This window comes from Schistocerca nitens, chromosome 4 (assembly GCF_023898315.1).
Source record: "Schistocerca nitens isolate TAMUIC-IGC-003100 chromosome 4, iqSchNite1.1, whole genome shotgun sequence".
NCBI classification, from domain to species: Eukaryota; Metazoa; Arthropoda; class Insecta; order Orthoptera; family Acrididae; genus Schistocerca; species Schistocerca nitens.
In genome coordinates, this window is record NC_064617.1 from 192,244,027 (window position 1) to 192,256,406 (window position 12,380).

Consider the following 12,380-nt stretch of genomic DNA (forward strand, 5'->3'; position numbering starts at 1 on the left):
ACAACAATATGTAAACGAAATGTACGAGGGTCGGTCAAAAAGTAATGCCTCCCATTTTTTTCTACTTAAAGAAATTAAGTTAAGTGAAAAATTTGAATTTGGCGCCATTCCTCAAACCTTCTTCTGCAATCCACTGCAGTAGTAACTTTCTGTGTCAACAGGTGGCAGCACAGCAGAAGTTTGTAAGATGGCCGACATCGATGTTCGTTTGAGACAGCGTTGTGTGATTGAATTCTTGAATGCAGAAGGTGAAACGCCCATACGCATTCATGAAAGACTGAAGAAGGTGTATGGTGTTGTGACAGTGGATGTCAGCACTGTTAGACGATGGGTTCGTCGTTGTAAGGAAGCTGAAGGGCAAACACCGTTGACTGACGAAAAGCGGAGCGGCAGGCCGGTGAGTGCAGTGACTCCACACAACATTCAGCAAGTTGATGACATCATTCGTGGTGACCGTCGGGTGACTGCAGATGAAGTGTGTCGCATTATTTCTCTTAGTAAAGGCAGTGTGATCACGATTATTAAACAATTGGGGTACTCAAAAGTTTGTGCACGGTGGGTTCCAAGAATGTTAACCGATCAGAATAAAGAGGCAAGGAAAGCAATAGCCTCCCAACACTTGCAGCGCTTCCGTTTGGAGGGAGATGAGTTTCTGAAAAAAATTGTGACCGGGGACGAAACATGGGTGCATTTTTTTGAACCCAAATCAAAGAGGCAGTCAATGGAGTGGCGTCACACAAGCTCGCCGAGGAAGAAAAAATTCAAAACTGTGCGATCGGCAGGGAAAGTTATGGCAACAGTTTTCTGGGATACAGAGGGTGTGATTCTGGTTGATTGTTTGGAGCAGGGATGCACAATAAATTCTGTTCAATACGTCACAACCCTCAAAAAACTTAAAGCACGTCTTCAGCGAGTTCGCCCAACAAAATCAATGGCAGATGTTCTTCTTTTGCATGACAATGCAAGACCACACACCAGTCGTCACACCTCTGACGAGATTGTCAAAACTGGATGGGAAGTTTTGCCTCATCCCCCATACAGCCCTGACCTGGCACCATCAGACTTCCATCTGTTCGGGCCACTAAAAGAAGCTCATCGTGGGATTCATTTTGAAGATGAGGAGGCTGTCAAAACATCCGTGCGTCAATGGCTTAGGAAGCAGAGCTGTGATTTTTACCGTGCTGGGATACATGCCCTTGTTCAAAGATGGACCAAAACTGTAGAGATGGGCGGAGATTACATTGAAAAATGTCAAAATGATCCTCAATGTTGTGGTTTTCAACCTATGTAATTGCATTTAAATTTCCTGACAATTAAACGTAGAAAAAAAATAGGAGGCATTACTTTTTGACTGACCCTCGTATAAAATAAAACAATGTGTAAATAGTACATGTGTAAAAAACAAGCAATAGCACAAAAGGATAAAGTACAAACACTCAAGACAAAATAACTACACGTTAAAAGCTTGGCAAGCCTGACTAGAAACTCATTCATATATTTAAAGCTCGATATCTAGATTGCACAGCCAATCCAAACCAGAGGGTTTCACATATATAACCTCAGAGACAGGTCCGGCATATCTTCTTAAGGGGCATTCCTCAATAATATGGCGGACGTTCTGTTCTGGTGCTCCACAGTCACAGGCTGGTGAGTCGCATAGACCCCACTTGTACTTATATGCATTGCATCTTGCATGGCCCGTTCTGATACCGTTTAGTTTAGTGCAGGTACATCTCTTCAGGTCAAAGCCCGGTAATTCCAGAGTAGGAGCTTGGATACCTTGTTTATTAATTCCAGAATCATTCCAAAAGTGTCGCCAATGCTCCTTGATGTCAGGTTGATGTTCTTGTGTATTAACCCATATAGGCTTCCGTGCCTTCCAGCGGGTCGATGGTATTTCGTTCAAAGCATCATGGATTGGTAGATTCTGTGGGTAATCTGAGTCATGAATTTTTGACCACTCTCTTGCTGCTGCTTCTTGCCTTCTCAATTGTGGAGGTGCGATATTGCTTTGAGTATGCAGCCAAGGGACTGGGGTGGATTTAGTAGTACCCGTTATTATCCTCATACACTCGTTCAACTGGGCTTCGATTTTCTTAGTATGAGTGCTCGAATGCCAGACAGCAGAGCAATATTCGGCAACAGGTTATACCAGGGCTATTGCGGCAGTACGTAAGGTGGATGCTTGAGCTCCCCAAGTCGAGCCAGCCAATTTTCTCAGGATGTTGTTGCGACTCTTTAGCTTTTGGCTTACGTTTTCTAGATTTTTTTTTTAAGTCAGGGAGCAGTCTAGTGTTATACCAAGGTATTTGGGGTTGAAGTTGTGTTTGACTCTTTGTTCACAGAAGTTCACATTCAGTTCCTGGTGGGCCATTGTATTGTTCAAGTGGAAAGCACAACCCTCAGTTGGATTAGGGCAGAGTCGCCATTTTTTATAATAGGAATTCAAGGACTCCAGATCTTCTGTGAATACGTTCGCTCCATCCCCAAGTGTTTTAGTTAGTACAACTAGTGCCAAATCATCGGCGTAGCAAAATTTCCTGCTGATTGTATTTGGCAAGTAGCTAACATACAAATTAAAAAGGGTTGCAGCCAACACAGATCCTTGAGGAAGGCCATTTTTTATTTTATACCATCTGCTGGTGTTGTGGCCGATGCTCAATTTGAAAGTCTTGTTCGTAAGAATGTTGTTCATTAAGGTTGCCAGTTTTAAACTAGGGAATATTCTTTGGACGAACGAGGCACATTTTACCCTGCACGGTGCCGTGGATGGAGAAAATTGTCACATATGGGGCTCTAATCCGCCACATGTTGTGCAGGAACATTCACGGCACCCACCTTATGTGACTGCGTGGTGTGGTTTCTCAAGCTCTTTAAGTTTCGTCCGTATTGCTTCGAGGAGATGAAACCTTGCGGGACTGTTGGGTGCACAATGACATCTGCACGTTGTAAGGACCTCCTTGTGCAACACGTGATCCCAGCTTTTCAAGAACGCAACTGTGTCCGCACCACTATTTTCATGCAAGACTGGGCGACACCACGTGTCGCTTTTCAGGTGAAATATTTGCTTCGAGAATATAGGCAATTTCCTGCTGTGTGGCCTTCCAGATGCCCCGACCGAAGCCCATTTGACTTCTGGTTGTGGGGATATCTCAAAGGTCGTGTCTATCAGGGTGTATTTGATGTCCTGGAGGAGCACTTTGGAGACCGCATTCTGGATCTGGGATACCCAGAGGCCTGTGGCATGAGTCTCGATTGGCCACCATATTCTCGGATCTGAACATATGCGACACATTTTTGTGGGGCTATATTAAAGACATGGTGTACAGCAATAAGCCGAAAACCATTGCCGAGCTGAAAACAGACATTCACGAGGTCATCGACAGCATCGATATTCCGACACTTCAGCGGGTCATGCAGAATTTCACTATCCGTCTGCGCCACGTCAACGCCAATGATGGCAGGCATATCGAACACGTCATAACATAAATTCAAATATCTGCATGACGTCTACACGTTGAATAAAGTGTGCGCATGCCGTAGTTTGTAACCAACTTACTTTTTTTCATACAGTTCAATAATTGTCACCCTGCATGTAATGCGGAACTGACCACTGAATGTTACAAGAGGCGGACCCGACAGTATCAAAGGAGACGTAGGGTATCGAGCTGTCGTCAGAGAATGACTTTGAACGTGGGCTAGTTACTGGATGTTAACAGAATAACAAATTCATCAGAGACACTCCATCCTTCTGAATCTGTTCAAGACGAGTGTTGGTGACACGATTGTGAAATGGAAACGTGAAGTAACAACCACTGCTAAACCGACAACAGGCAGACATAATGTACTGACGGACATGGATCGTCCAGCATTGCGGAAGGTAGTTGTAAGAAATAGCATGAAATCAGCGGAAGGAATCACTGACAAGTTCCAAAATGCTATAAGCAGTTCAATGTTTAAAAAAAGGGAGTTAAAAAGACGGGAACACAATGGTCGAGAAGTTAGTCATAAGTCAAACTTCGATAGTAAATCCTACGCAACGCTTTAGGTGATGTAAAGACTATGGATGATTGACGACGTGTGATTATGAGTGACGAACGAAGCTCCTGTGATAACCCAATGGAAGGGTTCGGGTTTTCAGTATTCCTGGAGGAGAAATAAAAACTTTGCGGTTTTCAGGTTGTAATTCTGTCAGAGACAGGAAAGGGCTTGCAAAAGCAATTGAATAGAATAGATCGTGGATTTATAAGATGCATATCAAAAGACGTAAAGCAATTACATCATGTCATGCTGATAAATTAGGATATGGGACACTAAAATCGGTGGAGTTCCACTATTTGGGCAGCAGAGTAACTGACGATGATCTAATTAGAGAGGATATCAAATACAGACTGGCAGTAGCAAGAAAAGCATTTCTGAAAGAAAAGAATTTTCTTAACATTTAGATGTCAGGAAGACTTTTCTGGAGTTTTTCAGGACAGCGTAGCTTTGCACGGAAGTGAATTTTGGACGATAAACAGTTCGGTCAAGAAGAGAGTAGTACCTTGTGAAATGTTCTGAAGATTTAATAGGTACACCCTGATAACTACTGAAGAGGTGCTGAATCGAAGCGACCAGCACAGAAATTTAAGGCACTAGCTGACTAAAAGAAGGGTTCGATTGAGAGGACACATGCATTGGCAACAAGGAAGCATTAGTTTGCAAACTGATGGAAGTGTGAGGGTCAAGATTGTAGATGGAGACCAATCTTTGAATACAGTAAACAAGTACAAAGATATGTAAGTTGCGGTAGTTACGACGGAGATGAAGAGGCTTGCGGTTGTACAGGAGAGACTAGGGTGGAGAGATCTGTCAACATAACAGTACCAGGAATGAATTTTTTAAGGTATTTTTGGAGTAATGATTCAAATAATTCGAATTAATCTGGTTTCTTTTTTTTTTCAAAGACTTTAGAGATACCACGTGAGAGATGTGCGATTTGGGATTTGTATGATTGTTTTTCAAACCTGTGCTGCTTTGCAAGGAGTTTAGGTTCTTGTCGAGTAGTGGTTAATGTTTGAACTCTAACACTGTAAGGTGGGCATATCGTTTTGGTTTTTGTAAGTTATCGATGTGCACGTCAGAGAGAGATAGAGAGAGCAAGTCCTGTTACTCTTAAACAATCTTTGGTCTCGTTCTGATACAGTCTTTACCTCTGCACAGTCTGATACATTCTTAGTTGAAGCGTGGTAGGTGATGGCCGTATTCAGGAGTGCGCTGTAACTTCCGATTGTATCTGTTAGATGAAGAAAGATTTGTTGTAAACGACAGAAAGGATGAATATGATGTGTCCATTGTAGGGCGAAAACTATATAAATTTTAAATAATGCTATTGTTCTGAAGAGAAGAAGTTTGAGGTAGGAGTGCAGCACAGCGCAGTTAGTTTTTCGGAATTATTACTGTCGGATAGTTAACTTGCTCAGAACCGAGAGAAATCCACCCCACTTCCCTGAGTCATGCATTAAGATATCAACTAATTAAGCTGTTTGGTTTTTATAGAAATTCTTTGTTGACATTGTATCGTTTTTAGATCGTTGCTCACTTTGTTAAGCATAGTTTTGTGCAGACAAGTGTAACGTGTGGAGATCACGCGAAACTTCACTCTGTCTTTTTTGAATGCGTACGCTACTGGCCATTAAAATTGCTACACCAAGAAGAAATGCAGATGATAAACGGGTATTCATTGGACAAATATATTATACTAGAACTGACGTGTGATTACATTTCCACGCAATTTGGGTGCATAGATCCTCAGAAATCAGTACCCAGAATAACCACACATAGCCGTAATAAAGGCCTTGATACGCCTAGGCATTGAGTCAAACAGAGCTTGGATGGCGTGTACAGGTACAGCTGCCCATGCAGCTTCAACACGATACCACAGATCATCAAGAGTAGTGACTAGCGTATTGTGAGAGGCTACTTGCTCGGCCACCATTGACCAGACGTTTTTAATTGGTGAGGGATCTGGAGAATGTTCTGTCCAGGGCAGCAGTCGAACATTTTCTGTATCCAGAAAGGCCCGTACAAGACCTACAACATGCGGTCTTGCATCAACCTGCTGAAACGTAGAGTTTCTCAGGGATCGAATGAAGGGTAGAGCCACGGGTCGTAACACATTTGAAATGTAACATCCACTGTTCAAAGTGCAGTCAATGCGAACAAGAGGTGACCGAGACGTGTAACCAATGGCACCCCAGACCATTACACCGGGTGATACGCCAGTATGGCGATGACGAATACACGCTTCTAATGTGCGTTGACCGCGATGTCGCCAAATACGGATGCGACCATCATGATGCTGTAAACAGAACCTGAATTCATCCGAAAAAATGAAATTTTTCCATTCGTGCACCCAGGTTCGTCGTTGAGTACGCCATCGCAGACGCTCCTGTCTGTGATGCAGCGTCAATGGTAATCGCAACCATGGTCTCCGAGCTGATAGTCCAAGCTGCTGCAAACGTCGTCGAACTGTTCGTGCAGATGGTTGTTGACTTGCAAACGTCCCCAACTGTTGACTCAGGGATCGAGACGTGGCTGCACGATCCTTTACAGCCATGCGGATAAGATGCCTGTCATCTCGAATGGTAGTAATACGAGGCCGTTGGGATACAGCACGGCGTCCCGTATTACCCTCCTGCACCCACAGATTCCATATTCTGCTAACAGTCATTGGATCTCAACCAACGCGAGCAGCATTGTCGCGATATGATAAACCGCAATTGCGATGGGCTACAATCCGACCTTTATCAGAGTCGGAAACGTGATGGTACGCATTTCTCCTCCTTACACGAGGCATCACAGCAACGTTTTAGCACGCAACTCCGGTCAACTGCTGTTTGTGTATGAGAAATCGGTTGGAAACTTTCCTCATGCCAGCACATTGTAGGTGTCGCCACCGGTGCCAACCTTGTGTGAATGCTCTGAAAAGCTAATAATTTGCATATCACAGCATCTTCTTCCTGTCAGTTAAATTTCGCGTCTGTCGCACGTCATCTTCGTGGTGTAGATATTTTAATGGCCAGTAGTGTACTTCATTCTAAAATCGTTCCATAATTTATTTAGAAATAGAAATTTAGCTTAGACGCTGCCTGCTTGCTGTTGTGATTTTGAGAAATCTGAAATAATGTTGTCAAGACGCGAGGCAAGTGGAAATTTTGATAAGGACCAGATAATTATTTTACTTCAGTTGCGCGTTTAATATAAAGATGAGGTGTATTCAGAGCAGTTACATTTCATTTCAAATCACGCCTGTTTGGTCAGAGGTTAGCGTACGAGTTCGGGTTGGATAACAGTTAGTGGGTACATAATTTTGGTGATAGGTAGATTTTTTTATAGTGTGGGAGGTAAATTTGCGCAAAATTTCATGCAGAATCACGTAGTGGGGAGCTTACAATATGTTATAGTGTTTTGCTAAATAGAGGTGTATGAAATGGGGTGGTAGTTTTGTGGAATGGTTCTACTTTCTTTTCCATACGTCTGTGTGACCTGTGCTGTTTCCCGGTTAATGAACCTGTTGAGTACCTCGACGTATCACGGTGTTACCTGACTGTACCTGACGTCATTCCTGCACTTTGGGACCTTAAAGGCAGCTCACTTAAGGTGCCGAATGCCGCTTCAGCCCACCTCACCCAAAAGGTCACGGGGAACACACGCAGCAGCCCCCTCAACTGTAGTTCTGCAAAGGGATCGCGTGAGCTCGCCTTGATTAGGATCGCTTGGCGTACGCTTCAGTGAGATCTGCGCGTGTGGGTCGCATAAGCTCCGTCCTTAATGAGGAGCTTAGGCTGGACTCGGTTGACGGTAGGACCGCGTCAATACGCAGCTCCTGTTGCGCGGATAGGCGTCTGTCACTTGTTACACAACGGCTGCGACTGACGTACACAGCCTCCCCGCGGATTCGCCAGACCTCGCGGCGCGCCAGCCTCCCACACGGTTACTCGACTGTCAGCCAGCCGAAGAGATCGCTGAATCTGTACAGCGTCCTCACGGTTGATAACGTAGCAGAAAACAATTGTCAATAAAATGAAATTTTCACTCTGCAGCGGAGTGTGCGCTGATATGAAACTTCCTGGCAGATTAAAACTACAGGGTGGCGCACGAAATGTGTTACCATTTTGTTTTTGAATATAAACTTTATTGTCAATACAATCTGAAAGGAGCATATACTACAATGAAGAGCCGTCCATGGAGATTTATTCTAACTCAACACATGCTCGATATGTCCACCATTTCGTTTCCTAACTTCCTTCAAACGAACACTGAAGTTAGTGATTACCCTACGGCACATGTCTTCCGTAATTTCTCTGCATGCATGAAGAATAAGTCTTCTGAGCTCCATTAAATCACGTGGACGTTTGGGGAAAATTTTTTCCTTTAGTTACCCCCAAAGAAAAAAAGTCACATGGATTGAGGTCTGGACTTATTGGGGGACCAATTTTGTCCGTCACTGAAGCGACCTGGAAACCTGAGTGAAATGATCCGCATGTCGAAATGCTCGAGTAAAAACTCCAACACAGTGTTTGCAGTATGTGGCCTTGCTCCATCTTGCATGAACCACTGCGTGTTGAAGGGCAAGGCAGTAGCAAGAAGCTGTGAAATTTAATGGAGCTCAGAGGACTTATTCTTCAAGCTTGCAGTGAAACTACGGAAGACATGTGCCGTAGGGTAATCACTAACTTCAGTGTTCGTTTGAAGGAAGTTAGGAAACGAAATGGTTGACATATTGAGCATGTGCTGAGTTAGAACAAATCCCCATGGACGGCTCTTCATTGTAGTATATGTACCTTTCAGATTGTATTGACAATAAAGTTTATATTCAAAAACAAGATGGTAACAAATTTCGTGCGCCACCCTGTATGTGCCCGACAGAGACTTGAACTCGGGACCGTAAAGCTCTGAGAACGGATCGGAGTCGTTATTGGGTAGCTCACTCGGTAGAGCACTTGACTGCGAAAGGCAAATGTCCTGAGTTCGAGTTTCGGTCCTCTACATAGTTATTATCTGCAGGAAGTTTCGTAATAATCAGCGGAGTTGAAAAGAGGACACTTGCGGACAAAGGTAAGAAAAAGCGGATGACCATTCTTACATATTGTGTTTGCAAGTTGCCCGCTGCAATAACATAGAAATGAGGACCAAAATGGGATGATGTACAGGGCGAAGATTAATTGGATTCGATTAACTGTAAAGTAGGCTGAGATATGATTCTTGAGTTTCTCCCGGCGTCTGTACCAGAATCCTCGAGATACTGGGACAGCGTTGTTAGAGAGGCCATCGAAATTCGCACCAATGACGACCTCATAAACCGTGACTGTGGCTATAATCTTAGCAAGGCTTGGGAACCAGCGATTGGGTTAATCAAGAGTAAATCGAGCAAACGTATAGTTGTGAAGACCACGGCGGACAGAGCCACCACACTGACGTCACCTCAGACGCCGTCGCAATCTGTTCCACCCCGCGACCGTGGCGCGGGGCGCGGACGGAGGAGTGAGCGCGCCGCGGGCGGAGGGTATTTAAATCGGCCGCCGCCGCGATCGAACCCAGTTCCTCCTGAGCAGCCATAGCGTACGGATCTCCGTGCCGGCACGTTCACAGGAGCTCAGTCCGTCAGTTCACCTGATGATGGCGACATGTATGATCGCCGAAATATTGTGCCCGTTGGACACTGTAGACCGGCAGTACACCCGTGGATATTTTGATCTGCTGAGATTTTGCCCGGAGGCTCCTTGAGTAAGTCTCGGGTTCCATATCCGTGGGTATAGGACATTTTCCACCACTTCTCGCTTCTTTCGCCTCTGCTACTAATTATAATCTAACTGGCTGGGTTAGTCAACTAAACTGTCAGCGAAAGACAAGAGCATAACACCTACAATAGGACCTTATCTAGTACCACACTGTGGTGTTTAAACCAACTCCCAAGTTAATGGGAGCATACATTAAGCCAGGTGAGAGCGAGGTTCCAGTAGTAACTGCGGACAATATTTTAGCAGCAAACTCATAGACGCGTTTCCGAAGAAGAAGCTCCCATCTTTAGTATCACAAGAAGCACAATACCTCATCGAGTAAAAGCTACTAATAAAAAAAACCACACTAGATACTCTTCGTTGACTTTCCTTGCCAATTGCCTTGTCGATCATTATCCTCATTGCCACCATACAATATGTTAAGCCTTGCAACGTCCCTGGTCAGTAGCAAGTTCAAAAGCGTGATACGTTGAAATTATGGGCTGACAGAAATGGCAGTTACATATATCGATATGTCGCGTTGCAGATAATCTTCTAGTTTCGTATGTTTGTATACGGTGGGTAGTTGCTTCGCAATAAAATCTAGAGATGGCTCGGTTACAACGAATGTGTGTGTGTGTGTGTGTGTGTGTGTGTGTTTTATACGCGTTTATTCCGTTGTGCTGAACGAGCAGGAAATAAGCTACTGGAAGCCTTCGCAACAACTCAAATGATACATGGTGTTAACGAAGGATGCTTCACAGTTCAACACACTGAATCTTCAAGATGGTGATGGCAGCCGATAGGACTGAAAAAAAAAAACCTTAACAGACGAATTACTGTAAAATTTATTTATCTATGAACAGACATTGTAGCTTTTATTCTGTTAGGTAAGCTCATTCTTGTGATGGTGTGATTTCGAAGATGGAATCTGAATCACCCAAAATGCGTCAGTTTTAAAGTGATCAGATATTAAGGCTGTTACATTACAAGCGTGACTGGACCAATATGTTCTCTCAAATTAATAGATTAATGGTGTTTTGTGGTTGCAGTATTCTTCAACTCTCAAATGATTCAAGACTGACATCTTCCAACCGCTAAAAGCTGCTATACGAATAATTTTAATATTTACAATTAATTTGAGTTATAGATTACCATCAAGTCGCCATGATACTGTAAATATATTCTGGAAGGGCAGTACTTTGACAGCAGACATACAAGCGAGATTAAGGGTCACCTGTATTCAGCATGATGGTTCTGCAAATACTTCGGTACAACTGATATCAATCGATTAAAATATTTTTAGCAACATGATGCTCAATACAGACGACTCTGTCTTATTTATATGTCTAATACTAACGCAATGTCATTTTCTGCTTCATTTACAATATTATGTAGCCTTGGTAACGCTCTATGTTGAAACTAGTCGTAAATAAACAATTATTGATGCAGTCTTCTCTGAAAAATAAATTTGATTTTGCGCCTAGCCGTAAACCAGTACGATATACACGATAATTTCGTGGAATTTCAGTATTTACAAGAATATGTTGAACATCGTAAGGTAGTACAATGCCGGAAAAAAATGCAACGCCCTCAAGCGCTATGTTCGGTGGCACCACTGTTTAATATGTGCATACTGAAGTGTTTTAGTTTAGTGATTCATTTGTCACGGTAATCGGCGATCAGATAAGGCTCAGGAGGCCTTTCTGTGCACGCTCTGTTTTGACTCTTCAGGTAGTAACCGTGCTGATTTTAGGGGTGAACGGTGCTTGCAACGTCCATTCTGTGTTGAATAGTTTCAGTCATTTGAGCGGGGTCGCATTGTGGGTGTGCGGGAAGCTAGGTGGACATACAGACAGATTGCTGCTCATTTCGGGCACAATGGTGTGTCATTGAATAACGGTCTCGATAACATTCCCACACCCGTAAACCAGATTCCGGATGACAGCTTAGTAGAGATGCACGTCATGATTGACACACTGAGCGAGCAGCGATGGTTGTCCGAACATCTTGCAGGGATGAAATCCGAGCATGTGTTGCACGTGCTGTGTCATCAAGGATCATTGGGAGCAGTCTGCTGGCAGCAGGATTAAGGTGAATCGGCCTGAGTATCACTGACACCACGACAATGGCAAGCGCGAACCCTCTGGTGCCGTGATGGAGTCGACTGGAGAGAGGAATGGCGCTCTGTTGCCTTCAGTGATGAGAGTAGGCTCAGTCCGTACGCGAGTGATTGGCGTACACATGTACGCTGTAGACCTGGTTAAATGTCCATTTTAGAGTGCTTTCGTCCACGTAACATGGGTCCCATCTCAGGCTTCATGCTGTGGAGGTCCATCAGTTAAACCTTGCAGTCACATTTGGTATTTCTGCAGAGTAAAGTAACCAGTGCACGCTACGTTGGAAAGAGTGTAAACCTCACTACGGCCATTGCCTGGACAGGATGGTGATGCGCTTTTCCAGCAGGACAACGCACGTTCACATACGGCTGCCGCCACGCAGCGTGTTCTGCGTGGTGTACAAGCTGACCAGCAAGATAACGAGATCTCTCGCCAGTTGAACACGTATAGAAGTTGATGAAATGAGAATTTGTTCTCCAGGGCCTACAAGAACTATTAC